Consider the following 27,802-nt stretch of genomic DNA (forward strand, 5'->3'; position numbering starts at 1 on the left):
AAGTGGGGTGTGTGTGGCCCAATTAGTGGAAACGAGGGAGACTGTGGTTGGAGTCCCCTCGCTGTGTTTGTAAAAGAACCAAGATGAACAAGTCATGGCTCTCAGAGGACTTTTCTTCCCCTGGGTCATCCAGGGGAGGTGAAAGGCACGCGTATTTTTGAGAGTGCTTCATGCAAAGCATTTTTTTCTATTTCAAAAGGGGGGTCAACTGATGCCAGTCAAGTGGGGTGTGTGTGGCCCAATTAGTGGCAACAAGGGAGACTGTGGTTGGAGTCCCCTCGCTGTGTTTGTAAAAGAACCAAGATGAACAAGTCATGGCTCTCAGAGGACTTTTCTTCTCCTGGTTCATCCAGGGGAGGTGAAAGGCACGTGTATTATTGAGAGTGCTTCATGCAAAGCATCTTTTTCTTTTTCAAAAAAGGGGTCAACTGATGCCAGTCAAGTGTGGTGTGTGTGGCCCAATTAGTGGCAACAAGGGAGACTGTGGTTGGAGTCCCCTCGCTGTGTTTGTAAAAGAACCAAGATGAACAAGTCATGGCTCTCAGAGGACTTTTCTTCCCCTGGGTCATCCAGGGGAGGTGAAAGGCACGCGTATTTTTGAGAGTGCTTCAAGCCAAGCATCTTTTTCTTTTTCAAAAGGGGGGTCAACTGATGCCAGTCAAGTGGGGTGTGTGTGGCCCAATTAGTGGAAACAAGGGAGACTTTGGTTGGAGTCCCCTCGCTGTGTTTGTAAAAGAACCAAGATGAACAAGTCATGGTTCTCAGAGGACTTTTCTTCCCCTGGGTCATCCAGGTGAGGTGAAAGGCACGCGTATTTTTGAGAGTGCTTCATGCAAAGTATCTTTTTCTATTTCAAAAGGGGGGTCAACTGATGCCAGTCAAGTGGGATTTGTGTGGCCCAATTAGTGGCAACAAGGGAGACTGTGGTTGGAGTCCCCTCGCTGTGTTTGTAAAAGAACCAAGATGAACAAGTCATGGCTCTCAGAGGACTTTTCTTCCCCTGGGTAATCCAGAGAAGGTGAAAGGCACGCGTATTTTTGGGAGTGCTTCATGCCAAGCATCTTTTTCTTTTTCAAAAGGGGGTCAACTGATGCCAGTCAAGTGGGGTGTGTGTGGCCCAATTATTGGCAACGAGGGAGACTGTGGTTGGAGTCCCCTCGCTGTGTTTGTAAAAGAACCAAGATGAACAAGTCATGGCTCTCAGAGGACTTTTCTTCCCCTGGGTCATCCAGGGGAGGTGAAAGGCACGCGTATTTTTGAGAGTGCTTCATGCCAAGCATCTTTTTCTTTTTCAAAAGGGGGGTCAACTGATGCCAGTCAAGTGGGGTGTGTGTGGCCCAATTAGTGGAAACGAGGGAGACTGTGGTTGGAGTCCCCTCGCTGTGTTTGTAAAAGAACCAAGATGAACAAGTCATGGCTCTCAGAGGACTTTTCTTCCCCTGGGTCATCCAGGGGAGGTGAAAGGCACGCGTATTTTTGAGAGTGCTTCATGCAAAGCATTTTTTTCTATTTCAAAAGGGGGGTCAACTGATGCCAGTCAAGTGGGGTGTGTGTGGCCCAATTAGTGGCAACAAGGGAGACTGTGGTTGGAGTCCCCTCGCTGTGTTTGTAAAAGAACCAAGATGAACAAGTCATGGCTATCAGAGGACTTTTCTTCCCCTGGGTCATCCAGAGGAGGTGAAAGGCACGTGTATTATTGAGAGTGCTTCATGCAAAGCATCTTTTTCTTTTTCAAAAAAGGGGTCAACTGATGCCAGTCAAGTGTGGTGTGTGTGGCCCAATTAGTGGCAACAAGGGAGACTGTGGTTGGAGTCCCCTCGCTGTGTTTGTAAAAGAACCAAGATGAACAAGTCATGGCTCTCAGAGGACTTTTCTTCCCCTGGGTCATCCAGGGGAGGTGAAAGGCACGCGTATTTTTGAGAGTGCTTCATGCCAAGCATCTTTTTCTTTTTCAAAAGGGGGGTCAACTGATCCCAGTCAAGTGGGGTGTGTGTGGCCCAATTAGTGGAAACAAGGGAGACTGTGGTTGGAGTCCCCTCGCTGTGTTTGTAAAAGAACCAAGATAAACAAGTCATGGTTCTCAGAGGACTTTTCTTCCCCTGGGTCATCCAGGGGAGGTGAAAGGCACGCGTATTTTTGAGAGTGCTTCATGCAAAGTATCTTTTTCTATTTCAAAAGGGGGGTCAACTGATGCCAGTCAAGTGGGATTTGTGTGGCCCAATTAGTGGCAACAAGGGAGACTGTGGTTGGCGTCCCCTCGCTGTGTTTGTAAAAGAACCAAGATGAACAAGTCATGGCTCTCAGAGGACTTTTCTTCCCCTGGGTAATCCAGAGAAGGTGAAAGGCACGCGTATTTTTGGGAGTGCTTCATGCCAAGCATCTTTTTCTTTTTCAAAAGGGGGTCAACTGATGCCAGTCAAGTGGGGTGTGTGTGGCCCAATTATTGGCAACGAGGGAGACTGTGGTTGGAGTCCCCTCGCTGTGTTTGTAAAAGAACCAAGATGAACAAGTCATGGCTCTCAGAGGACTTTTCTTCCCCTGGGTCATCCAGGGGAGGTGAAAGGCACGCGTATTTTTGAGAGTGCTTCATGGCAAGCATCTTTTTCTTTTTCAAAAGGGGGGACAACTGATGTCAGTCAAGTGGGGTGTGTGTGGCCCAATTAGTGGAAACGAGGGAGACTGTGGTTGGAGTCCCCTCGCTGTGTTTGTAAAAGAACCAAGATGAACAAGTCATGGCTCTCAGAGGACTTTTCATCCCCTGGGTCATCCAGGGGAGGTGAAAGGCACGCGTATTTTTGAGAGTGCTTCATGCCAAGCATCTTTTTCTTTTTCAAAAGGGGGGTTAACTGATGCTAGTCAAGTGGAGTGTGTGTAGCCCAATTAGTGGCAACGAGGGAGACTGTGGTTGGAGTCCCCTCGCTGTGTTAGTAAAAGAACCAAGATGAACAAGTCATTGCTCTCAGAGGACTTTTCTTCCCCTGGGTCATCCAGGGGAGGTGAAGGGCACGCGTATTTTTGAGAGTGCTTCATGCAAAGCATCTTTTTCTTTTTCAAAAGGGGGGTCAACTGATGCCAGTCAAGTGGGGTGTGTGTGGCCCAATTAGTGGCAACAAGGGAGACTGTGGTTGGAGTCCCCTCGCTGTGTTTGTAAAAGAACCAAGATGAACAAGTCATGGCTCTCAGAGTACTTTTCTTCCCCTGGGTCATCCAGGGGAGGTGAAAGGCACGTGTATTATTGAGAGTACTTCATGCCAAGCATCTTTTTCTTTTTCAAAAGGGGGGTCAACTGATGCCAGTCAATTGGGGGTGTGTGTGGCCCAATTAGTGGAAATGAGGAAGACTGTGGTTGGAGTCCCCTCGCTGTGTTTGTAAAAGAACCAAGATGAACAAGTCATGGCTCTCAGAGGACCTAACTTCCCCTGGGTCATCCAGGGGAGGTGAAAGGCACGCGTATTTTTGAGGGTGCTTCATGCCAAGCTTTTTTTTCTTTTTCAAAAGGGGGTCAACTGATGCCAGTCAAGTGTGGTGTGTGTGGCCCAATTAGTGGCAACAAGGGAGACTGTGGTTGGAGTCCCCTCGCTGTGTTAGTAAATGAACCAAGATGAACAAGTCATGGCTCTCAGAGGACTTTTCTTCCCCTGGGTCATCCAGGGGAGGTGAAAGGCACGCGTATTTTTGGGAGTGCTTCATGCAAAGCATCTTTTTCTTTTTCAAAAGGGGGGTCAACTGATGCCAGTCAAGTGGGGTGTGTGTGGCCCAATTAGTGGCAACAAGGGAGACTGTGGTTGGAGTCCCCTCGCTGTGTTTGTAAAAGAACCAAGATGAACAAGTCATGGCTCTCAGAGGACTTTTCTTCCCCTGGGTCATCCAGGGGAGGTGAAAGGCACGCGTATTTTTGAGAGTGCTTCATGCCAAGCATCTTTTTCTTTTTCAAAAAAGGGGTCAACTGATGCCAGTCAAGTGGGGTGTGTGTGGCCCAATTAGTGGAAACGAGGGAGACTGTGGTTGGAGTCCCCTCGCTGTGTTTGTAAAAGAACCAAGATGAACAAGTCATGGCTCTCAGAGGACTTAACTTCCCCTGGGTCATCCAGGGGAGGTGAAAGGCACGCGTATTTTTGAGGGTGCTTCATGCCAAGCATCTTTTTCTTTTTCAAAAGGGGGGTCAACTGATGCCAGTCAAGTGGGGTGTGTGTGGCCCAATTAGTGGAAACGAGGGAGACTGTGGTTGGAGTCCCCTTGCTGTGTTTGTAAAAGAACAGAGATGAACAAGTCATGGCTCTCAGAGGACCTTTCTTCCCCTGGGTCATCCAGGGGAGGTGAAAGGCACGCGTATTTTTGAGAGTGCTTCATGTCAAGCATCTTTTTCTTTTTCAAAAGGGGAGTCAACTGATGCCAGTCAAGTGGGGTGTGTGTGGCCCAATTAGTGGAAACGAGGGAGACTGTGGTTGGAGTCCCCTCGCTGTGTTTGTAAAAGAACCAAGATGAACAAGTCATGGCTCTCAGAGGACTTATCTTCCCCTGGGTCATCCAGGGGAAGTGAAAGGCACGCGTATTTTTGAGAGTGCTTCATGCCAAGCATCTTTTTCTTTTTCAAAAGGGGGGTCAACTGATGCCAGTCAAGTGGGGTGTGTGTGGCCCAATTAGTGGAAACGAGGGAGACTGTGGTTGGAGTCCCCTCGCTGTGTTTGTAAAAGAACCAAGATGAACAAGTCATGGCTCTCAGAGGACTTTTCTTCCCCTGGGTCATCCAGGGGAGGTGAAAGGCACGCGTATTTTTGAGAGTGCTTCATGTCAAGCATCTTTTTCTTTTTCAAAAGGGGTGTCAACTGATGCCAGTCAAGTGGGGTGTGTGTGGCCCAATTAGTGGAAACGAGGGAGACTGTGGTTGGAGTCCCCTCGCTGTGTTTGTAAAAGAACCAAGATGAACAAGTCATGGCTCTCAGAGGACTTTTCTTCCCCTGGGTCATCCAGGGGAGGTGAAAGGCACGCGTATTTTTGAGGGTGCTTCATGCCAAGCATCTTTTTCTTTTTCAAAAGGGGGGTCAACTGATGCCAGTCAAGTGGGGTGTGTGTGGCCCAATTAGTGGAAACGAGGGAGACTGTGGTTGGAGTCCCCTCGCTGTGTTTGTAAAAGAACCAAGATGAACAAGTCATGGCTCTCAGAGGACTTTTCTTCCCCTGGTTCATCCAGGGGAGGTGAAAGGCACGCGTATTTTTGAGAGTGCTTCATGTCAAGCATTTTTTTCTTTTTCAAAAGGGGAGTCAACTGATGCCAGTCAAATGGGTTATGTGTGGCCCAATTAGTGGAAACGAGGGAGACTGTGGTTGGAGTCCCCTTGCTGTGTTTGTAAAAGAACCAAGATGAACAAGTCATGGCTCTCAGAGGACTTTTCTTACCCTGGGTTATCCAGGGGAGGTGAAAGGCACGCGTATTTTTGAGAGTGCTTCATGCCAAGCATCTTTTTCTTTTTCAAAAGGGGGGTCAACTGATGCCAGTCAAGTGGGGTGTGTGTGACCCAATTAGTGGACACGAGGGAGACTGTGGTTGGAGTCCCCTCGCAGTGTTTGCAAAAGAAGCAAGATGAACAAGTCATGGCTCTCAGAGGACTTTTCTTCCCCTGGCTCATCCAGGGGAGGTGAAAGGCACGCGTATTTTTGAGAGTGCTTCATGAAAAGCATCTTTTTCTTTTTGAAAAGGGGGGTCAACTGATGCCAGTCAAGTGGGGTGTGTGTGGCCCAATTAGTGGAAACGAGGGAGACTGTGGTTGGAGTCCCCTCGCTGTGTTTGTAAAAGAACCAAGATGAACAAGTCATGGCTCTCAGAGGACTTTTCTTCCCCTGGGTCATCCAGGGGAGGTGAAAGGCACGCGTATTTTTGAGAGTGCTTCATGTCAAGCATCTTTTTCTTTTTCAAAAGGGGAGTCAACTGATGCCAGTCAAGTGGGGTGTGTGTGGCCCAATTAGTGGAAACGAGGGAGACTGTGGTTGGAGTCCCCTCGCTGTGTTTGTAAAAGAACCAAGATGAACAAGTCATGGCTCTCAGAGGACTTATCTTCCCCTGGGTCATCCAGGGGAAGTGAAAGGCACGCGTATTTTTGAGAGTGCTTCATGCCAAGCATCTTTTTCTTTTTCAAAAGGGGGGTCAACTGATGCCAGTCAAGTGGGGTGTGTGTGGCCCAATTAGTGGAAACGAGGGAGACTGTGGTTGGAGTCCCCTCGCTGTGTTTGTAAAAGAACCAAGATGAACAAGTCATGGCTCTCAGAGGACTTTTCTTCCCCTGGGTCATCCAGGGGAGGTGAAAGGCACGCGTATTTTTGAGAGTGCTTCATGTCAAGCATCTTTTTCTTTTTCAAAAGGGGTGTCAACTGATGCCAGTCAAGTGGGGTGTGTGTGGCCCAATTAGTGGAAACGAGGGAGACTGTGGTTGGAGTACCCTCGCTGTGTTTGTAAAAGAACCAAGATGAACAAGTCATGGCTCTCAGAGGACTTATCTTTCCCTGGGTCATCCAGGGGAGGTGAAAGGCATGCGTATTTTTGAGAGTGCTTCATGCCAAGCATCTTTTTCTTTTTCAAAAGGGGGGTCAACTGATGCCAGTCAAGTGGGGTGTGTGTGGCCCAATTAGTGGAAACGAGGGAGACTGTGGTTGGAGTCCCCTGGCTGTGTTTGTAAAAGAACCAAGATGAACAAGTCATGGCTCTCAGAGGACTTAACTTCCCCTGGGTCATCCAGGGGAGGTGAAAGGCACGCGTATTTTTGAGGGTGCTTCATGCCAAGCATCTTTTTCTTTTTCAAAAGGGGGGTCAACTGATGCCAGTCAAGTGGGGTGTGTGTGGCCCAATTAGTTGAAACGAGGGAGACTGTGGTTGGAGTCCCGTCGCTGTGTTTGTAAAAGAACCAAGATGAACAAGTCATGGCTCTCAGAGGACTTTTCTTCCCCTGGCTCATTCAGGGGAGGTGAAAGGCACGCGTATTTTTGAGAGTGCTTCATGCAAAGCATCTTTTTCTTTTTCAAAAGGGGGGTCAACTGATGCCAGTCAAGTGGGGTGTGTGTGGCCCAATTAGTGGAAACGAGGGAGACTGTGGTTGGAGTCCCCTCGCTGTGTTTGTAAAAGAACCAAGATGAACAAGTCATGGCTCTCAGAGGACTTTTCTTCCCCTGGGTCATCCAGGGGAGGTGAAAGGCACGCGTATTTTTGAGAGTGCTTCATGTCAAGCATCTTTTTCTTTTTCAAAAGGGGAGTCAACTGATGCCAGTCAAGTGGGGGGTGTGTGGCCCAATTAGTGGAAACGAGGGAGACTGTGGTTGGAGTCCCCTCGCTGTGTTTGTAAAAGAACCAAGATGAACAAGTCATGGCTCTCAGAGGACTTATCTTCCCCTGGGTCATCCAGGGGAGGTGAAAGGCACGCGTATTTTTGAGAGTGCTTCATGCCAAGCATCTTTTTCTTTTTCAAAAGGGGGGTCAACTGATGCCAGTCAAGTGGGGTGTGTGTGGCCCAATTAGTGGAAACGAGGGAGACTGTGGTTGGAGTCCCGTCGCTGTGTTTGTAAAAGAACCAAGATGAACAAGTCATGGCTCTCAGAGGACTTTTCTTCCCCTGGGTCATCCAGGGGAGGTGAAAGGCACGCGTATTTTTGAGAGTGCTTCATGCCAAGCATCTTTTTCTTTTTCAAAAGGGGGGTCAACTGATGCCAGTCAAGTGGGGTGTGTGTGGCCCAATTAGTGGAAACGAGGGAGACTGTGGTTGGAGTCCCGTCGCTGTGTTTGTAAAAGAACCAAGATGAACAAGTCATGGCTCTCAGAGGACTTTTCTTCCCCTGGGTCATCCAGGGGAGGTGAAAGGCACGCGTATTTTTCAGGGCGCTTCATGCCAAGCATCTTTTTCTTTTTCAAAAGGGGGGTCAACTGATGCCAGTCAAGTGGGGTGTGTGTGGCCCAATTAGTGGAAACGAGGGAGACTGTGGTTTGAGTCCCGTCGCTGTGTTTGTAAAAGAACCAAGATGAACAAGTCATGGCTCTCAGAGGACTTTGCTTCCCCTGGGTCATCCAGGGGAGGTGAAAGGCACGCTTATTTTTGAGAGTGCTTCATGCCAAGCATCTTTTTCTTTTTCAAAAGTGGGGTAAACTGATGCCAGTCAAGTGGGGTGTGTGTGGCCCAATTAGTGGAAACAAGGGAAACTGTGGTTGGAGTCCCCTCGCTGTGTTTGTAAAAGAACCAAGATGAACAAGTCATGGCTCTCAGAGGACTTTTCTTCCCCTGGTTCATCCAGGGGAGGTGAAAGGCACGCGTATTTTTGAGAGTGCTTCATGCCAAGCATCTTTTTCTTTTTCAAAAGGGGGGTCAACTGATGCCAGTCAAGTGGGGTGTGTGTGGCCCAATTAGTGGAAACGAGGGAGACTGTGGTTGGAGTCCCCTCGCTGTGTTTGTAAAAGAACCAAGATGAACAAGTCATGGCTCTCAGAGGACTTTTCTTCCCCTGGCTCATCCAGGGGAGGTGAAAGGCACGCGTATTTTTGAGAGTGCTTCATGCAAAGCATCTTTTTCTTTTTCAAAAGGGGGGTCAACTGATGCCAGTCAAGTGGGGTGTGTGTGGCCCAATTAGTGGAAACGAGGGAGACTGTGGTTGGAGTCCCCTCGCTGTGTTTGTAAAAGAACCAAGATGAACAAGTCATGGTTCTCAGAGGACTTTTCTTCCCCTGGGTCATCCAGGGGAGGTGAAAGGCACGCGTATTTTTGAGAGTGCTTCATGCAAAGTATCTTTTTCTTTTTCAAAAGGGGGTCAACTGATGCCAGTCAAGTGGGATTTGTGTGGCCCAATTAGTGGCAACAAGGGAGACTGTGGTTGGCGTCCCCTCGCTGTGTTTGTAAAAGAACCAAGATGAACAAGTCATGGCTCTCAGAGGACTTTTCTTCCCCTGGGTAATCCAGAGAAGGTGAAAGGCACGCGTATTTTTGGGAGTGCTTCATGCCAAGCATCTTTTTCTTTTTCAAAAGGGGGTCAACTGATGCCAGTCAAGTGGGGTGTGTGTGGCCCAATTATTGGCAACGAGGGAGACTGTGGTTGGAGTCCCCTCGCTGTGTTTGTAAAAGAACCAAGATGAACAAGTCATGGCTCTCAGAGGACTTTTCTTCCCCTGGGTCATCCAGGGGAGGTGAAAGGCACGCGTATTTTTGAGAGTGCTTCATGGCAAGCATCTTTTTCTTTTTCAAAAGGGGGGACAACTGATGTCAGTGAAGTGGGGTGTGTGTGGCCCAATTAGTGGAAACGAGGGAGACTGTGGTTGGAGTCCCCTCGCTGTGTTTGTAAAAGAACCAAGATGAACAAGTCATGGCTCTCAGAGGACTTTTCATCCCCTGGGTCATCCAGGGGAGGTGAAAGGCACGCGTATTTTTGAGAGTGCTTCATGCCAAGCATCTTTTTCTTTTTCAAAAGGGGGGTTAACTGATGCTAGTCAAGTGGAGTGTGTGTAGCCCAATTAGTGGCAACGAGGGAGACTGTGGTTGGAGTCCCCTCGCTGTGTTAGTAAAAGAACCAAGATGAACAAGTCATTGCTCTCAGAGGACTTTTCTTCCCCTGGGTCATCCAGGGGAGGTGAAGGGCACGCGTATTTTTGAGAGTGCTTCATGCAAAGCATCTTTTTCTTTTTCAAAAGGGGGGTCAACTGATGCCAGTCAAGTGGGGTGTGTGTGGCCCAATTAGTGGCAACAAGGGAGACTGTGGTTGGAGTCCCCTCGCTGTGTTTGTAAAAGAACCAAGATGAACAAGTCATGGCTCTCAGAGTACTTTTCTTCCCCTGGGTCATCCAGGGGAGGTGAAAGGCACGTGTATTATTGAGAGTACTTCATGCCAAGCATCTTTTTCTTTTTCAAAAGGGGGGTCAACTGATGCCAGTCAATTGGGGGTGTGTGTGGCCCAATTAGTGGAAATGAGGAAGACTGTGGTTGGAGTCCCCTCGCTGTGTTTGTAAAAGAACCAAGATGAACAAGTCATGGCTCTCAGAGGACCTAACTTCCCCTGGGTCATCCAGGGGAGGTGAAAGGCACGCGTATTTTTGAGGGTGCTTCATGCCAAGCTTTTTTTTCTTTTTCAAAAGGGGGTCAACTGATGCCAGTCAAGTGTGGTGTGTGTGGCCCAATTAGTGGCAACAAGGGAGACTGTGGTTGGAGTCCCCTCGCTGTGTTAGTAAATGAACCAAGATGAACAAGTCATGGCTCTCAGAGGACTTTTCTTCCCCTGGGTCATCCAGGGGAGGTGAAAGGCACGCGTATTTTTGGGAGTGCTTCATGCAAAGCATCTTTTTCTTTTTCAAAAGGGGGGTCAACTGATGCCAGTCAAGTGGGGTGTGTGTGGCCCAATTAGTGGCAACAAGGGAGACTGTGGTTGGAGTCCCCTCGCTGTGTTTGTAAAAGAACCAAGATGAACAAGTCATGGCTCTCAGAGGACTTTTCTTCCCCTGGGTCATCCAGGGGAGGTGAAAGGCACGCGTATTTTTGAGAGTGCTTCATGCCAAGCATCTTTTTCTTTTTCAAAAAAGGGGTCAACTGATGCCAGTCAAGTGGGGTGTGTGTGGCCCAATTAGTGGAAACGAGGGAGACTGTGGTTGGAGTCCCCTCGCTGTGTTTGTAAAAGAACCAAGATGAACAAGTCATGGCTCTCAGAGGACTTAACTTCCCCTGGGTCATCCAGGGGAGGTGAAAGGCACGCGTATTTTTGAGGGTGCTTCATGCCAAGCATCTTTTTCTTTTTCAAAAGGGGGGTCAACTGATGCCAGTCAAGTGGGGTGTGTGTGGCCCAATTAGTGGAAACGAGGGAGACTGTGGTTGGAGTCCCCTCGCTGTGTTTGTAAAAGAACAGAGATGAACAAGTCATGGCTCTCAGAGGACCTTTCTTCCCCTGGGTCATCCAGGGGAGGTGAAAGGCACGCGTATTTTTGAGAGTGCTTCATGTCAAGCATCTTTTTCTTTTTCAAAAGGGGAGTCAACTGATGCCAGTCAAGTGGGGTGTGTGTGGCCCAATTAGTGGAAACGAGGGAGACTGTGGTTGGAGTCCCCTCGCTGTGTTTGTAAAAGAACCAAGATGAACAAGTCATGGCTCTCAGAGGACTTATCTTCCCCTGGGTCATCCAGGGGAAGTGAAAGGCACGCGTATTTTTGAGAGTGCTTCATGCCAAGCATCTTTTTCTTTTTCAAAAGGGGGGTCAACTGATGCCAGTCAAGTGGGGTGTGTGTGGCCCAATTAGTGGAAACGAGGGAGACTGTGGTTGGAGTCCCCTCGCTGTGTTTGTAAAAGAACCAAGATGAACAAGTCATGGCTCTCAGAGGACTTTTCTTCCCCTGGGTCATCCAGGGGAGGTGAAAGGCACGCGTATTTTTGAGAGTGCTTCATGTCAAGCATCTTTTTCTTTTTCAAAAGGGGTGTCAACTGATGCCAGTCAAGTGGGGTGTGTGTGGCCCAATTAGTGGAAACGAGGGAGACTGTGGTTGGAGTCCCCTCGCTGTGTTTGTAAAAGAACCAAGATGAACAAGTCATGGCTCTCAGAGGACTTTTCTTCCCCTGGGTCATCCAGGGGAGGTGAAAGGCACGCGTATTTTTGAGGGTGCTTCATGCCAAGCATCTTTTTCTTTTTCAAAAGGGGGGTCAACTGATGCCAGTCAAGTGGGGTGTGTGTGGCCCAATTAGTGGAAACGAGGGAGACTGTGGTTGGAGTCCCCTCGCTGTGTTTGTAAAAGAACCAAGATGAACAAGTCATGGCTCTCAGAGGACTTTTCTTCCCCTGGTTCATCCAGGGGAGGTGAAAGGCACGCGTATTTTTGAGAGTGCTTCATGTCAAGCATTTTTTTCTTTTTCAAAAGGGGAGTCAACTGATGCCAGTCAAATGGGGTATGTGTGGCCCAATTAGTGGAAACGAGGGAGACTGTGGTTGGAGTCCCCTTGCTGTGTTTGTAAAAGAACCAAGATGAACAAGTCATGGCTCTCAGAGGACTTTTCTTACCCTGGGTTATCCAGGGGAGGTGAAAGGCACGCGTATTTTTGAGAGTGCTTCATGCCAAGCATCTTTTTCTTTTTCAAAAGGGGGGTCAACTGATGCCAGTCAAGTGGGGTGTGTGTGACCCAATTAGTGGACACGAGGGAGACTGTGGTTGGAGTCCCCTCGCTGTGTTTGCAAAAGAAGCAAGATGAACAAGTCATGGCTCTCAGAGGACTTTTCTTCCCCTGGCTCATCCAGGGGAGGTGAAAGGCACGCGTATTTTTGAGAGTGCTTCATGAAAAGCATCTTTTTCTTTTTGAAAAGGGGGGTCAACTGATGCCAGTCAAGTGGGGTGTGTGTGGCCCAATTAGTGGAAACGAGGGAGACTGTGGTTGGAGTCCCCTCGCTGTGTTTGTAAAAGAACCAAGATGAACAAGTCATGGCTCTCAGAGGACTTTTCTTCCCCTGGGTCATCCAGGGGAGGTGAAAGGCACGCGTATTTTTGAGAGTGCTTCATGTCAAGCATCTTTTTCTTTTTCAAAAGGGGAGTCAACTGATGCCAGTCAAGTGGGGTGTGTGTGGCCCAATTAGTGGAAACGAGGGAGACTGTGGTTGGAGTCCCCTCGCTGTGTTTGTAAAAGAACCAAGATGAACAAGTCATGGCTCTCAGAGGACTTATCTTCCCCTGGGTCATCCAGGGGAAGTGAAAGGCACGCGTATTTTTGAGAGTGCTTCATGCCAAGCATCTTTTTCTTTTTCAAAAGGGGGGTCAACTGATGCCAGTCAAGTGGGGTGTGTGTGGCCCAATTAGTGGAAACGAGGGAGACTGTGGTTGGAGTCCCCTCGCTGTGTTTGTAAAAGAACCAAGATGAACAAGTCATGGCTCTCAGAGGACTTTTCTTCCCCTGGGTCATCCAGGGGAGGTGAAAGGCACGCGTATTTTTGAGAGTGCTTCATGTCAAGCATCTTTTTCTTTTTCAAAAGGGGTGTCAACTGATGCCAGTCAAGTGGGGTGTGTGTGGCCCAATTAGTGGAAACGAGGGAGACTGTGGTTGGAGTACCCTCGCTGTGTTTGTAAAAGAACCAAGATGAACAAGTCATGGCTCTCAGAGGACTTATCTTTCCCTGGGTCATCCAGGGGAGGTGAAAGGCATGCGTATTTTTGAGAGTGCTTCATGCCAAGCATCTTTTTCTTTTTCAAAAGGGGGGTCAACTGATGCCAGTCAAGTGGGGTGTGTGTGGCCCAATTAGTGGAAACGAGGGAGACTGTGGTTGGAGTCCCCTGGCTGTGTTTGTAAAAGAACCAAGATGAACAAGTCATGGCTCTCAGAGGACTTAACTTCCCCTGGGTCATCCAGGGGAGGTGAAAGGCACGCGTATTTTTGAGGGTGCTTCATGCCAAGCATCTTTTTCTTTTTCAAAAGGGGGGTCAACTGATGCCAGTCAAGTGGGGTGTGTGTGGCCCAATTAGTTGAAACGAGGGAGACTGTGGTTGGAGTCCCGTCGCTGTGTTTGTAAAAGAACCAAGATGAACAAGTCATGGCTCTCAGAGGACTTTTCTTCCCCTGGCTCATTCAGGGGAGGTGAAAGGCACGCGTATTTTTGAGAGTGCTTCATGCAAAGCATCTTTTTCTTTTTCAAAAGGGGGGTCAACTGATGCCAGTCAAGTGGGGTGTGTGTGGCCCAATTAGTGGAAACGAGGGAGACTGTGGTTGGAGTCCCCTCGCTGTGTTTGTAAAAGAACCAAGATGAACAAGTCATGGCTCTCAGAGGACTTTTCTTCCCCTGGGTCATCCAGGGGAGGTGAAAGGCACGCGTATTTTTGAGAGTGCTTCATGTCAAGCATCTTTTTCTTTTTCAAAAGGGGAGTCAACTGATGCCAGTCAAGTGGGGGGTGTGTGGCCCAATTAGTGGAAACGAGGGAGACTGTGGTTGGAGTCCCCTCGCTGTGTTTGTAAAAGAACCAAGATGAACAAGTCATGGCTCTCAGAGGACTTATCTTCCCCTGGGTCATCCAGGGGAGGTGAAAGGCACGCGTATTTTTGAGAGTGCTTCATGCCAAGCATCTTTTTCTTTTTCAAAAGGGGGGTCAACTGATGCCAGTCAAGTGGGGTGTGTGTGGCCCAATTAGTGGAAACGAGGGAGACTGTGGTTGGAGTCCCGTCGCTGTGTTTGTAAAAGAACCAAGATGAACAAGTCATGGCTCTCAGAGGACTTTTCTTCCCCTGGGTCATCCAGGGGAGGTGAAAGGCACGCGTATTTTTGAGAGTGCTTCATGCCAAGCATCTTTTTCTTTTTCAAAAGGGGGGTCAACTGATGCCAGTCAAGTGGGGTGTGTGTGGCCCAATTAGTGGAAACGAGGGAGACTGTGGTTGGAGTCCCGTCGCTGTGTTTGTAAAAGAACCAAGATGAACAAGTCATGGCTCTCAGAGGACTTTTCTTCCCCTGGGTCATCCAGGGGAGGTGAAAGGCACGCGTATTTTTCAGGGCGCTTCATGCCAAGCATCTTTTTCTTTTTCAAAAGGGGGGTCAACTGATGCCAGTCAAGTGGGGTGTGTGTGGCCCAATTAGTGGAAACGAGGGAGACTGTGGTTTGAGTCCCGTCGCTGTGTTTGTAAAAGAACCAAGATGAACAAGTCATGGCTCTCAGAGGACTTTGCTTCCCCTGGGTCATCCAGGGGAGGTGAAAGGCACGCTTATTTTTGAGAGTGCTTCATGCCAAGCATCTTTTTCTTTTTCAAAAGTGGGGTAAACTGATGCCAGTCAAGTGGGGTGTGTGTGGCCCAATTAGTGGAAACAAGGGAAACTGTGGTTGGAGTCCCCTCGCTGTGTTTGTAAAAGAACCAAGATGAACAAGTCATGGCTCTCAGAGGACTTTTCTTCCCCTGGTTCATCCAGGGGAGGTGAAAGGCACGCGTATTTTTGAGAGTGCTTCATGCCAAGCATCTTTTTCTTTTTCAAAAGGGGGGTCAACTGATGCCAGTCAAGTGGGGTGTGTGTGGCCCAATTAGTGGAAACGAGGGAGACTGTGGTTGGAGTCCCCTCGCTGTGTTTGTAAAAGAACCAAGATGAACAAGTCATGGCTCTCAGAGGACTTTTCTTCCCCTGGGTCATCCAGGGGAGGTGAAAGGCATGCGTATTTTTGAGAGTGCTTCATGTCAAGCATCTTTTTCTTTTTCAAAAGGGGAGTCAACTGATGCCAGTCAAGTGGGGTGTGTGTGGCCCAATTAGTGGAAACGAGGGAGTCTGTGGTTGGAGTCCCCTCGCTGTGTTTGTAAAAGAACCAAGATGAACAAGTCATGGCTCTCAGAGGACTTATCTTCCCCTGGGTCATCCAGGGGAGGTGAAAGGCACGCGTATTTTTGAGAGTGCTTCATGCCAAGCATCTTTTTCTTTTTCAAAAGGGGGGTCAACTGATGCCAGTCAAGTGGGGTGTGTGTGGCCCAATTAGTGGAAACGAGGGAGACTGTGGTTGGAGTCCCATCGCTGTGTTTGTAAAAGAACCAAGATGAACAAGTCATGGCTCTCAGAGGACTTTTCTTCCCCTGGGTCATCCAGGGGAGGTGAAAGGCACGCGTATTTTTGAGAGTGCTTCATGCCAAGCATCTTTTTCTTTTTCAAAAGGGGGGTCAACTGATGCCAGTCAAGTGGGGTGTGTGTGGCCCAATTAGTGGAAACGAGGGAGACTGTGGTTGGAGTCCCGTCGCTGTGTTTGTAAAAGAACCAAGATGAACAAGTCATGGCTCTCAGAGGACTTTTCTTCCCCTGGGTCATCCAGGGGAGGTGAAAGGCTCGCGTATTTTTGAGGGCGCTTCATGCCAAGAATCTTTTTCTTTTTCAAAAGGGGGGTCAACTGATGCCAGTCAAGTGGGGTGTGTGTGGCCCAATTAGTGGAAACGAGGGAGACTGTGGTTGGAGTCCCGTCGCTGTGTTTGTAAAAGAACCAAGATGAACAAGTCATGGCTCTCAGAGGACTTTGCTTCCCCTGGGTCATCCAGGGGAGGTGAAAGGCACGCGTATTTTTGAGAGTGCTTCATGCCAAGCATCTTTTTCTTTTTCAAAAGGGGGGTCAACTGATGCCAGTCAAGTGGGGTGTGTGTGGCCCAATTAGTGGAAACAAGGGAAACTGTGGTTGGAGTCCCCTCGCTGTGTTTGAAAAAGAACCAAGATGAACAAGTCATGGCTCTCAGAGGACTTTTCTTCCCCTGGGTCATCCAGGGGAGGTGAAAGGCACGCGTATTTTTGAGAGTGCTTCATGCCAAGCATCTTTTTCTTTTTCTAAAGGGGGGTCAACTGATGCCAGTCAAGTGGGGTGTGTGTGGCCCAATTAGTGGAAACGAGGGAGACTGTGGTTGGAGTCCCCTCGCTGTGTTTGTAAAAGAACCAAGATGAACAAGTCATGGCTCTCAGAGGACTTTTCTTCCCCTGGGTCATCGAGGGGAGGTGAAAGGCACGCGTATTTTTGAGAGTGCTTCATGCCAAGCATCTTTTTCTTTTTCAAAAGGGGGGTCAACTGATGCTAGTCAAGTGGGGTGTGTGTGGCCCAATTAGTGGAATCGAGGGAGACTGTGGTTGGAGTCCCCTCGCTGTGTTTGTAAAAGAACCAAGATGAACAAGTCATGGCTCTCAGAGGACTTTTCTTCCCCTGGGTCATCCAGGGGAGGTGAAAGGCACGCAAATTTTTGAGAGTGCTTCATGCCAAGCATCTTTTTCTTTTTCAAAAGGGGGGTCAACTGATGCCAGTCAAGTAAGGTGTGTGTGGCCCAATTAGTGGAAACGAGGGAGACTGTGGTTGGAGTCCTCTCACTGTGTTTGTAAAAGAACCAAGATGAACAAGTCATGGCTCTCAGAGGACTTTTCTTCCCCTGGGTCATCCAGGGGATGTGAAAGGCACGCGTATTTTTGAGAGTGCTTCATGCCAAGCATCTTTTTCTTTTTCAAAAGGGGGGTCAACTGATGCCAGTCAAGTAAGGTGTGTGTGGCCCAATTAGTGGAAACGAGGGAGACTGTGGTTGGAGTCCCCTCGCTGTGTTTGTAAAAGAACCAAGATGAACAAGTCATGGCTCTCAGAGGACTTTTCTTCCCCTGGTTCATCCAGGGGAGGTGAAAGGCACGTGTATTTTTGAGAGTGCTTCATGCCAAGCATCTTTTTCTTTTTCAAAAGGGGGGTCAACTGATGCCAGTCAAGTGGGGTGTGTGTGGCCTAATTAGTGGAAACGAGGGAGACTGTGGTTGGAGTCCCATTGCTGTGTTTGTAAAAGAACCAAGATGAACAAGTCATGGCTCTCAGAGGACTTTTCTTCCCCTGGGTCATCCAGGGGAGGTGAAAGGCACGCGTATTTTTGAGAGTGCTTCATGCCAAGCATCTTTTTCTTTTTCAAAAGGGGGGTCAACTGATGCCAGTCAAGTGGGGTGTGTGTGGCCCAATTAGTGGAAACGAGGGAGACTGTGGCTGGAGTCCACTCGCTGTGTTTGTAAAAGAACCAAGATGAACAAGTCATGGCTCTCAGAGGACTTTTCTTCCCCTGGGTCATCCAGGGGAGGTGAAAGGCACGCGTATTTTTGAGAGTGCTTCATGCAAAGCATCTTTTTCTTTTTCAAAAGGGAGGGTCAACTGATGCCAGTCAAGTGCGGTGTGTGTGGCCCAATTAGTGGAAACGAGGGAGACTGTGGTTGGTGTCCCCTCGCTGTGTTTGTAAAAGAACCAAGATGAACAAGTCATGGCTCTCAGAGGAGTTTTCTTCCCCTGGGTCATCCAGGGGAGGTGAAAGGCACGCGTATTTTTGAGAGTGCTTCATGTCAAGCATCTTTTTCGTTTTCAAAAGGGGAGTCAACTGATGCCAGTCAAGTGGGCTGTGTGTGGCCCAATTAGTGGAAATGAGGGAGACTGTGGTTGGAGTCCCCTCGCTGTGTTTGTAAAAGAACCAAGATGAACAAGTCATGGCTCTCAGAGGACTTAACTTCCCCTGGGTCATCCAGGGGAGGTGAAAGGCACGCGTATTTTTGAGGGTGCTTCATGCCAAGCATCTTTTTCTTTTTCAAAAAGGGGGTCAACTGATGCCAGTCAAGTGAATTGTGTGTGGCCCAATTAGTGGAAACGAGGGAGACTGTGGTTGGAGTCCCCTCGCTGTGTTTGTAAAAGAACCAAGATGAACAAGTCATGGCTCTCAGAGGACTTTTCTTCCCCTGGGTCATCCAGGGGAGGTGAAAGCACGCTATTTTTGAGAGTGCTTCATGCTAAGCATCTTTTTCTTTTTCAAAAGGGGGGTCAACTGATGCCAGTCAAGTGGGGTGTGTGTGGCCCAATTAGTGGAAACGAGGGAGACTGTGGTTGGAGTCCCCTTGCTGTGTTTGTAAAAGAACCAAGATGAACAAGTCATGGCTCTCAGAGGACTTTTTTTCCCCTGGGTCATCCAAAGGAAGGTGAAAGGCACGCGTATTTTTGAGAGTGCTTCATGCCAAGCATCTTTTTCGTTTTCAAAAGGGGAGTCAACTGATGCCAGTCAAGTAAGGTGTGTGTGGCCCAATTAGTGGAAATGAGGGAGACTGTGGTTGGAGTCCCCTCGCTGTGTTTGTAAAAGAACCAAGATGAACAAGTCATGGCTCTTGGAGGACTTTTCTTCCCCTGGGTCATCCAGGGGAGGTGAAAGGCACGCGTATTTTTGAGAGTGCTTTATGCCAAGCATCTTTTTCTTTTTCAAAAAGGGGGTCAACTGATGCCAGTCAAGTGAAGTGTGTGTGGCCCAATTAGTGGAAACGAGGGAGACTGTGGTTGGAGTCCCCTCGCTGTGTTTGTAAAAGAACCAAGATGAACAAGTCATGGCTCTCAGAGGACTTTTTTTCCCCTGGGTCATCCAGGGGAGGTGAAAGGCAAACGTATTTTTGAGAGTGCTTCATGTCAAGCATCTTTTTCGTTTTCAAAAGGGGAGTCAACTGATGCCAGTCAAGTGGGGTGTGTGTGGCCCAATTAGTGGAAATGAGGGAGACTGTGGTTGGAGTCCCCTCGCTGTGTTTGTAAAAGAACCAAGATGAACAAGTCATGGCTCTTGGAGGACTTTTCTTCCCCTGGGTCATCCAGGGGAGGTGAAAGGCACGCGTATTTTTGAGAGTGCTTCATGCCAAGCATCTTTTTCTTTTTCAAAAGGGGGGTCAACTGATGCCAGTCAAGTGGGGTGTGTGTGGCCCAATTAGTGGAAACGAGGGAGACTGTGGTTGGAGTCCCCTCGCTGTGTTTGTAAAAGAACCAAGATGAACAAGTTATGGCTCTCAGAGGACTTTTCTTCCCCTGGGTCATCCAGGGGAGGTGAAAGGCACGCGTATTTTTGAGGGTGCTTCATGCCAAGCATCTTTTTCTTTTTCAAAAAGGGGGTCAACTGATGCCAGTCAAGTGAAGTGTGTGTGGCCCAATTAGTGGAAACGAGGGAGACTGTGGTTGGAGTCCCCTCGCTGTGTTTGTAAAAGAACCAAGATGAACAAGTCATGGCTCTCAGAAGACTTTTCTTCCCCTGGGTCATCCAGGGGAGGTGAAAGCACGCGTATTTTTGAGAGTGCTTCATGCTAAGCATCTTTTTCTTTTTCAAAAGGGGGGTCAACTGATGTCAGTCAAGTGGGGTGTGTGTGGCCCAATTAGTGGAAACGAGGGAGACTGTGGTTGGAGTCCCCTTGCTGTGTTTGTAAAAGAACCAAGATGAACAAGTCATGGCTCTCAGAGGACTTTTTTTCCCCGGGGTCATCCAGGGGAGGTGAACAGCACGCGAATTTTTGAGAGTGCTTCATTCCAAGCATCTTTTTCTTTTTCAAAAGGGGGGTCAACTGATGCCAGTCAAGTGGGGTGTGTGTGGCCCAATTAGTGGAAACGAGGGAGACTGTGGTTGGAGTCCCCTCGCTGTGTTTGTAAAAGAACCAAGATGAACAAGTAATGACTCTCAGAGGACTTTTCTTCCCCTGGGTCATCCAGGGGAGGTGAAAGGCACGCGTATTTTTGAGAGTGCTTCATGTCAAGCATCTTTTTCGTTTTCAAAAGGGGAGTCAACTGATGCCAGTCAAGTGGGGTGTGTGTGGCCCAATTAGTGGAAATGAGGGAGACTGTGGTTGGAGTCCCCTCGCTGTGTTTGTAAAAGAACCAAGATGAACAAGTCATGGCTCTCAGAGGACTTAACTTCCCCTGGGTCATCCAGGGGAGGTGAAAGGCACGCGTATTTTTGAGGGTGCTTCATGCCAAGCATCTTTTTCTTTTTCAAAAAGGGGGTCAACTGATGCCAGTCAAGTGAATTGTGTGTGGCCCAATTAGTGGAAACGAGGGAGACTGTGGTTGGAGTCCCCTCGCTGTGTTTGTAAAAGAACCAAGATGAACAAGTCATGGCTCTCAGAGGACTTTTCTTCCCCTGGGTCATCCAGGGGAGGTGAAAGCACGCTATTTTTGAGAGTGCTTCATGCTAAGCATCTTTTTCTTTTTCAAAAGGGGGGTCAACTGATGCCAGTCAAGTGGGGTGTGTGTGGCCCAATTAGTGGAAACGAGGGAGACTGTGGTTGGAGTCCCCTTGCTGTGTTTGTAAAAGAACCAAGATGAACAAGTCATGGCTCTCAGAGGACTTTTTTTCCCCGGGGTCATCCAGGGGAGGTGAAAGGCACGCGAATTTTTGAGAGTGCTTCATGCCAAGCATCTTTTTCTTTTTCAAAAGGGAGGTCAACTGATGCCAGTCAAGTGGGGTGTGTGTGGCCCAATTAGTGGAAACGAGGGAGACTGTGGTTGGAGTCCCCTCGCTGTGTTTGTAAAAGAACCAAGATGAACAAGTCATGGCTCTCAGAGGACTTTTTTTCCCCTGGGTCATCCAAAGGAAGGTGAAAGGCACGCGTATTTTTGAGAGTGCTTCATGCCAAGCATCTTTTTCGTTTTCAAAAGGGGAGTCAACTGATGCCAGTCAAGTAAGGTGTGTGTGGCCCAATTAGTGGAAATGAGGGAGACTGTGGTTGGAGTCCCCTCGCTGTGTTTGTAAAAGAACCAAGATGAACAAGTCATGGCTCTTGGAGGACTTTTCTTCCCCTGGGTCATCCAGGGGAGGTGAAAGGCAAACGTATTTTTGAGAGTGCTTCTTGTCAAGCATCTTTTTCGTTTTCAAAAGGGGAGTCAACTGATGCCAGTCAAGTGGGGTGTGTGTGGCCCAATTAGTGGAAATGAGGGAGACTGTGGTTGGAGTCCCCTCGCTGTGTTTGTAAAAGAACCAAGATGAACAAGTCATGGCTCTTGGAGGACTTTTCTTCCCCTGGGTCATCCAGGGGAGGTGAAAGGCACGCGTATTTTTGAGAGTGCTTCATGCCAAGCATCTTTTTCTTTTTCAAAAGGGGGGTCAACTGATGCCAGTCAAGTGGGGTGTGTGTGGCCCAATTAGTGGAAACGAGGGAGACTGTGGTTGGAGTCCCCTCGCTGTGTTTGTAAAAGAACCAAGATGAACAAGTTATGGCTCTCAGAGGACTTTTCTTCCCCTGGGTCATCCAGGGGAGGTGAAAGGCACGCGTATTTTTGAGGGTGCTTCATGCCAAGCATCTTTTTCTTTTTCAAAAAGGGGGTCAACTGATGCCAGTCAAGTGAAGTGTGTGTGGCCCAATTAGTGGAAACGAGGGAGACTGTGGTTGGAGTCCCCTCGCTGTGTTTGTAAAAGAACCAAGATGAACAAGTCATGGCTCTCAGAAGACTTTTCTTCCCCTGGGTCATCCAGGGGAGGTGAAAGCACGCGTATTTTTGAGAGTGCTTCATGCTAAGCATCTTTTTCTTTTTCAAAAGGGGGGTCAACTGATGTCAGTCAAGTGGGGTGTGTGTGGCCCAATTAGTGGAAACGAGGGAGACTGTGGTTGGAGTCCCCTTGCTGTGTTTGTAAAAGAACCAAGATGAACAAGTCATGGCTCTCAGAGGACTTTTTTTCCCCGGGGTCATCCAGGGGAGGTGAAAGGCACGCGAATTTTTGAGAGTGCTTCATGCCAAGCATCTTTTTCTTTTTCAAAAGGGGGGTCAACTGATGCCAGTCAAGTGGGGTGTGTGTGGCCCAATTAGTGGAAACGAGGGAGACTGTGGTTGGAGTCCCCTCGCTGTGTTTGTAAAAGAACCAAGATGAACAAGTAATGGCTCTCAGAGGACTTTTCTTCCCCTGGGTCATCCAGGGGAGGTGAAAGGCACGCGTATTTTTGAGAGTGCTTCATGCCAAGCACCTTTTTCTTTTTCAAAATGGGGGTCAACTGATGCCAGTCAAGTGGGGTGTGTGTGGCCCAATTGGTGGAAACGAGGGAGACTGTGGTTGGAGTCCCCTTGCTGTGTTTGTAAAAGAACCAAGATGAACAAGTCATGGCTCTCAGAGGACTTTTTTTCCCCTGGGTCATCCAAAGGAAGGTGAAAGGCACGCGTATTTTTGAGAGTGCTTCATGCCAAGCATCTTTTTCGTTTTCAAAAGGGGAGTCAACTGATGCCAGTAAAGTAAGGTGTGTGTGGCTCAATTAGTGGAAATGAGGGAGACTGTGGTTGGAGTCCCCTCGCTGTGTTTGTAAAAGAACCAAGATGAACAAGTCATGGCTCTTGGAGGACTTTTCTTCCCCTGGGTCATCCAGGGGAGGTGAAAGGCACGCGTATTTTTGAGAGTGCTTCATGCCAAGCATCTTTTTTTTTTCAAAAAGGGGGTCAACTGATGCCAGTCAAGTGAAGTGTGTGTGGCCCAATTAGTGGAAACGAGGGAGACTGTGGTTGGAGTCCCCTCGCTGTGTTTGTAAAAGAACCAAGATGAACAAGTCATGGCTCTCAGAGGACTTTTCTTCCCCTGGTTCATCCAGGGGAGGTGAAAGGCACGCGTATTTTTGAGAGTGCTTCATGCCAAGCATCTTTTTCTTTTTCAAAAGGGGGGTCAACTGATGCCAGTCAAGTGGGGTGTGTGTGGCCCAATTAGTGGAAACGAGGGAGACTGTGGTTGGAGTCCCCTTGCTGTGTTTGTAAAAGAACCAAGATGAACAAGTCATGGCTCTCAGAGGACTTTTTTTCCCCTGGGTCATCCAGGGGAGGTGAAAGGCAAACGTATTTTTGAGAGTGCTTCATGTCAAGCATCTTTTTCGTTTTCAAAAGGGGAGTCAACTGATGCCAGTCAAGTGGGGTGTGTGTGGCCCAATTAGTGGAAATGAGGGAGACTGTGGTTGGATCCCCTCGCTGTGTTTGTAAAAGAACCAAGATGAACCAGTTATGGCTCTCAGAGGACTTTTCTTCCCCTGGGTCATCTAGGGGAGGTGAAAGGCACGCGAATTTTTGAGAGTGCTTTATGCCAAGCATCTTTTTCTTTTTCTAAAGGGGGGTCAACTGATGCCAGTCAAGTGGGGTGTGTGTGGCCCAATTAGTGGAAACGAGGGAGACTGTGGTTGGAGTCCCCTCGCTGTGTTTGTAAAAGAACCAAGATGAACAAGTCATGTCTCTCAGAGGACTTTTCTTCCCCTGGGTCATCCAGGGGAGGTGAAAGGCACGCGTATTTTTGAGAGTGCTTCATGCCAAGCATCTTTTTCTTTTTCAAAAGGGGGGTCAACTAATGCCAGTCAAGTGGGGTGTGTGTGGCCCAATTAGTGGAAACGAGGGAGACTGTGGTTGGAGTCCCCTTGCTGTGTTTGTAAAAGAACCAAGATGAACAAGTCATGGCTCTCAGAGGACTTTTTTTCCCCTGGGTCATCCAAAGGAAGGTGAAAGGCACACGTATTTTTGAGAGTGCTTCATGCCAAGCATCTTTTTCGTTTTTAAAAGGGGAGTCAACTGATGCCAGTCAAGTGGGGTGTGTGTGGCCCAATTAGTGAAAACGAGGGAGACTGTGGTTGGAGTCCCCTCGCTGTGTTTGTAAAAGAACCAAGATGAACAAGTCATGGCTCTCAGAGGACTTTTTTTCCCCTGGCTCATCCAGGGGAGGTGAAAGGCACGCGTATTTTTGAGAGTGCTTCATGTCAAGCATCTTTTTCGTTTTCAAAAGGGGAGTTAACTGATGCCAGTCAAGTGGGGTGTGTGTGGCCCAATTAGTGGAAACGAGGGAGACTGTGGTTGGAGTCCCCTCGCTGTGTTTGTAAAAGAACCAAGATGAACAAGTTATGGCTCTCAGAGGACTTTTCTTTCCCTGGGTCATCCAGGGGAGGTGACAGGCACGCGAATTTTTGAGAGTGCTTCATGCCAAGCATCTTTTTCTTTTTCAAAAGGGGGGTCAACTGATGCCAATCAAGTGGGGTGTGTGGGGCCCAATTAGTGGAAACGAGGGAGACTGTGGTTGGAGTCCCCTCGCTGTGTTTGTAAAAGAACCAAGATGAACAAGTCATGGCTCTCAGAGGACTTTTCTTCCCCTGGGTCATCCAGGGGAGGTGAAAGGCACGCGTATTTTTGAGAGTGCTTCATGCCAAGCATCTTTTTCTTTTTCAAAAGGGGGGTCAACTGATGCCAGTCAAGTGGGGTGTGTGTGGCCCAATTAGTGGAAACGAGGGAGACTGTGGTTGGAGTCCCCTTGCTGTGTTTGTAAAAGAACCAAGATGAACAAGTCATGGCTCTCAGAGGACTTTTTTTCCCCTGGGTCATCCAAAGGAAGGTGAAAGGCACGCGTATTTTTGAGAGTGCTTCATGCCAAGCATCTTTTTCGTTTTCAAAAGGGGAGTCAACTGATGCCAGTCAAGTGGGGTGTGTGTGGCCCAATTAGTGGAAACGAGGGAGACTGTGGTTGGAGTCCCCTCGCTGTGTTTGTAAAAGAACCAAGATGAACAAGTCATGGCTCTCAGAGGACTTTTCTTCCCCTGGGTCATCCAGGGGAGGTGAAAGGCACGCGTATTTTTGAGAGTGCTTCATGTCAAGCATCTTTTTCGTTTTCAAAAGGGGAGTTAACTGATGCCAGTCAAGTGGGGTGTGTGTGGCCCAATTAGTGGAAATGAGGGAGACTGTGGTTGGAGTCCCCTCGCTGTGTTTGTAAAAGAACCAAGATGAACAAGTCATGGCTCTTGGAGGCCTTTTCTTCCCCTGGGTCATCCAGGGGAGGTGAAAGGCACGCGTATTTTTGAGAGTGCTTCATGCCAAGCATCTTTTTATTTTTCAAAAGGGGGGTCAACTGATGCCAGTCAAGTGGGGTGTGTGTGGCCCAATTAGTGGAAACGAGGGAGACTGTGGTTGGAGTCCCCTCGCTGTGTTTGTAAAAGAACCAAGATGAACAAGTCATGGCTCTCAGAGGACTTTTCTTCCCCTGGGTCATCCAGGGGAGGTGAAAGGCACGCGTATTTTTGAGAGTGCTTCATGTCAAGCATCTTTTTCGTTTTCAAAAGGGGAGTCAACTGATGCCAGTCAAGTGGGGTGTGTGTGGCCCAATTAGTGGAAATGAGGGAGACTGTGGTTGCAGTCCTCTCGCTATGTTTGTAAAAGAACCAAGATGAACAAGTCATGGCTCTCAGAGGACTTTTCTTCCTTTGCGTCATTCAGGATAGGTGAAAGGCACGCGTATTTTTGAGAGTGCTTCATGCCAAGCATCTTTTTCTTTTTCAAAAGGGGGGTCAACTGATGCCAGTCAAGTGGGGTGTGTGTGGCCCAATAAGTGGAAACGAGGGAGACTGTGGTTGGAGTCCCCTCGCTGTGTTTGTAAAAGAAGCAAGATGAACAAGTCATGGCTCTCAGAGGACTTTTCTTCCCCTGGGTCATCCAGGGGAGGTGAAAGGCATGCGTATTTTTGAGAGTGCTTCATGCCAAGCATCTTTTTCTTTTTCAAAAGGGGGGTCAACTGATGCCAGTCAAGTGGGGTGTGTGTGGCCCAATTAGTGGAAACGAGGGAGACTGTGGTTGGAGTCCCCCCCGCTGTGTTTGTAAAAGAACCAAGATGAACAAGTCATGGCTCTCAGAGGACTTTTCTTCCCCTGGGTCATCCAGGGGAGGTGAAAGGCACGCGTATTTTTGAGAGTGCTTCATGCCAAGCATCTTTTTCTTTTTCAAAAGGGGGGTCAATTGATGCCAGTCAAGTGGGGTGTGTGTGGCCCAATTAGTGGAAATGAGGGAGACTGTGGTTGGAGTCCCCTCGCTGTGTTTGTAAAAGAACCAAGATGAACAAGTTATGGCTCTCAGAGGACTTTTCTTCCCCTGGGTCATCCAAAGGAAGGTGAAAGGCACGCGTATTTTTGAGAGTGCTTCATGCCAAGCATCTTTTTCGTTTTCAAAAGGGGAGTCAACTGATGCCAGTCAAGTGGGGTGTGTGTGGCCCAATTAGTGGAAACGAGGGAGACTGTGGTTGGAGTCCCCTCGCTGTGTTTGTAAAAGAACCAAGATGAACAAGTCATGGCTCTTGGAGGACTTTTCTTTCCCTGGGTCATCCAGGGGAGGTGAAAGGCACTCGTATTTTTGAGAGTGCTTCATGCCAAGCATCTTTTTCTTTTTCAAAAGGGGGGTCAACTGATGCCAGTCAAGTGGGGTGTGTGGCCCAATTAGTGGAAACGAGGGAGACTGTGGTTGGAGTCCCCTTGCTGTGTTTGTAAAAGAACTAAGATGAACAAGTCATGGCTCTCAGGGGACTTTTCTTCCCCTGGGTCATCCAGGGGAGGTGATAGGCACGCGTATTTTTGAGAGTGCTTCATGCCAAGCATCTTTTTCTTTTTCAAAAGGGGGGTCAACTGATGCCAGTCAAGTGGGGTGTGTGTGGCCCAATTAGTGGAAACGAGGGAGACTGTGGTTGGAGACCCTCGCTGTGTTTGTAAAAGAACCAAGATGAACAAGTTATGGCTGTCAGAGGACTTTTCTTCCCCTGGGTCATCCAGGGGAGATGAAAGGCACGCGTATTTTTGAGAGTGCTTCATGCCAAGCATCTTTTTCTTTTTCAAAAGGGGGGTCAACTGATGCCAGTCAAGTGGGTTGTGTGTGGCCCAATTAGTGGAAACGAGGGAGACTGTGGTTGGAGTCCCCTTGCTGTGTTTGTAAAAGAACCAAGATGAACAAGGCATGGCTCTCAGAGGACTTTTTTTCCCCTGGGTCATCCAAAGGAAGGTGAAAGGCACGCGTATTTTTGAGAGTGCTTCATGCCAAGCATCTTTTTCGTTTTCAAAAGGGGAGTCAACTGATGCCAGTCAAGTGGGATGTGTGTGGCCCAATTAGTGGAAACGAGGGAGACTGTGGTTGGAGTCCCCTCGCTGTGTTTGTAAAAGAACCAAGATGAACAAGTCATGGCTCTCAGAGGACTTTTCTTCCCCTGGGTCATCCAGGGGAGGTGAAAGGCACGCGTATTTTTGAGAGTGCTTCATCTCAAGCATCTTTTTCGTTTTCAAAAGGGGAGTCAACTGATGCCAGTCAAGTGGGGTGTGTGTGGCCCAATTAGTGGAAATGAGGGAGACTGTGGTTGGAGTCCCCTCGCTGTGTTTGTAAAAGAACCAAGATGAACAAGTCATGGCTCTCAGAGGACTTTTCTTCCCCTGGGTCATCCAGGGGAGGTGAAAGGCACGCGTATTTTTGAGAGTGCTTCATGCCAAGCATCTTTTTCTTTTTCAAAAGGGGGGTCAACTGATGCCAGTCAAGTGGGGTGTGTGTGGCCCAATTAGTGGAAACGAGGGAGACTGTGGTTGGAGTCCCCTCGCTGTGTTTGTAAAAGAACCAAGATGAACAAGTCATGGCTCTCAGAGGACTTTTCTTCCCCTTGGTCATCCAGGGGAGGTGAAAGGCACGCGTATTTTTGAGAGTGCTTTATGCCAAGCATCTTTTTCTTTTTCAAAAGGGGGGTCAATTGATGCCAGTCAAGTGGGGTGTGTGTGGCCCAATAAGTGGAAACGAGGGAGACTGTGGTTGGAGTCCCCTCGCTGTGTTTGTAAAAGAACCAAGATGAA

This window comes from Anomaloglossus baeobatrachus, chromosome 7 (genome assembly GCF_048569485.1).
Source record: "Anomaloglossus baeobatrachus isolate aAnoBae1 chromosome 7, aAnoBae1.hap1, whole genome shotgun sequence".
NCBI classification, from domain to species: Eukaryota; Metazoa; Chordata; class Amphibia; order Anura; family Aromobatidae; genus Anomaloglossus; species Anomaloglossus baeobatrachus.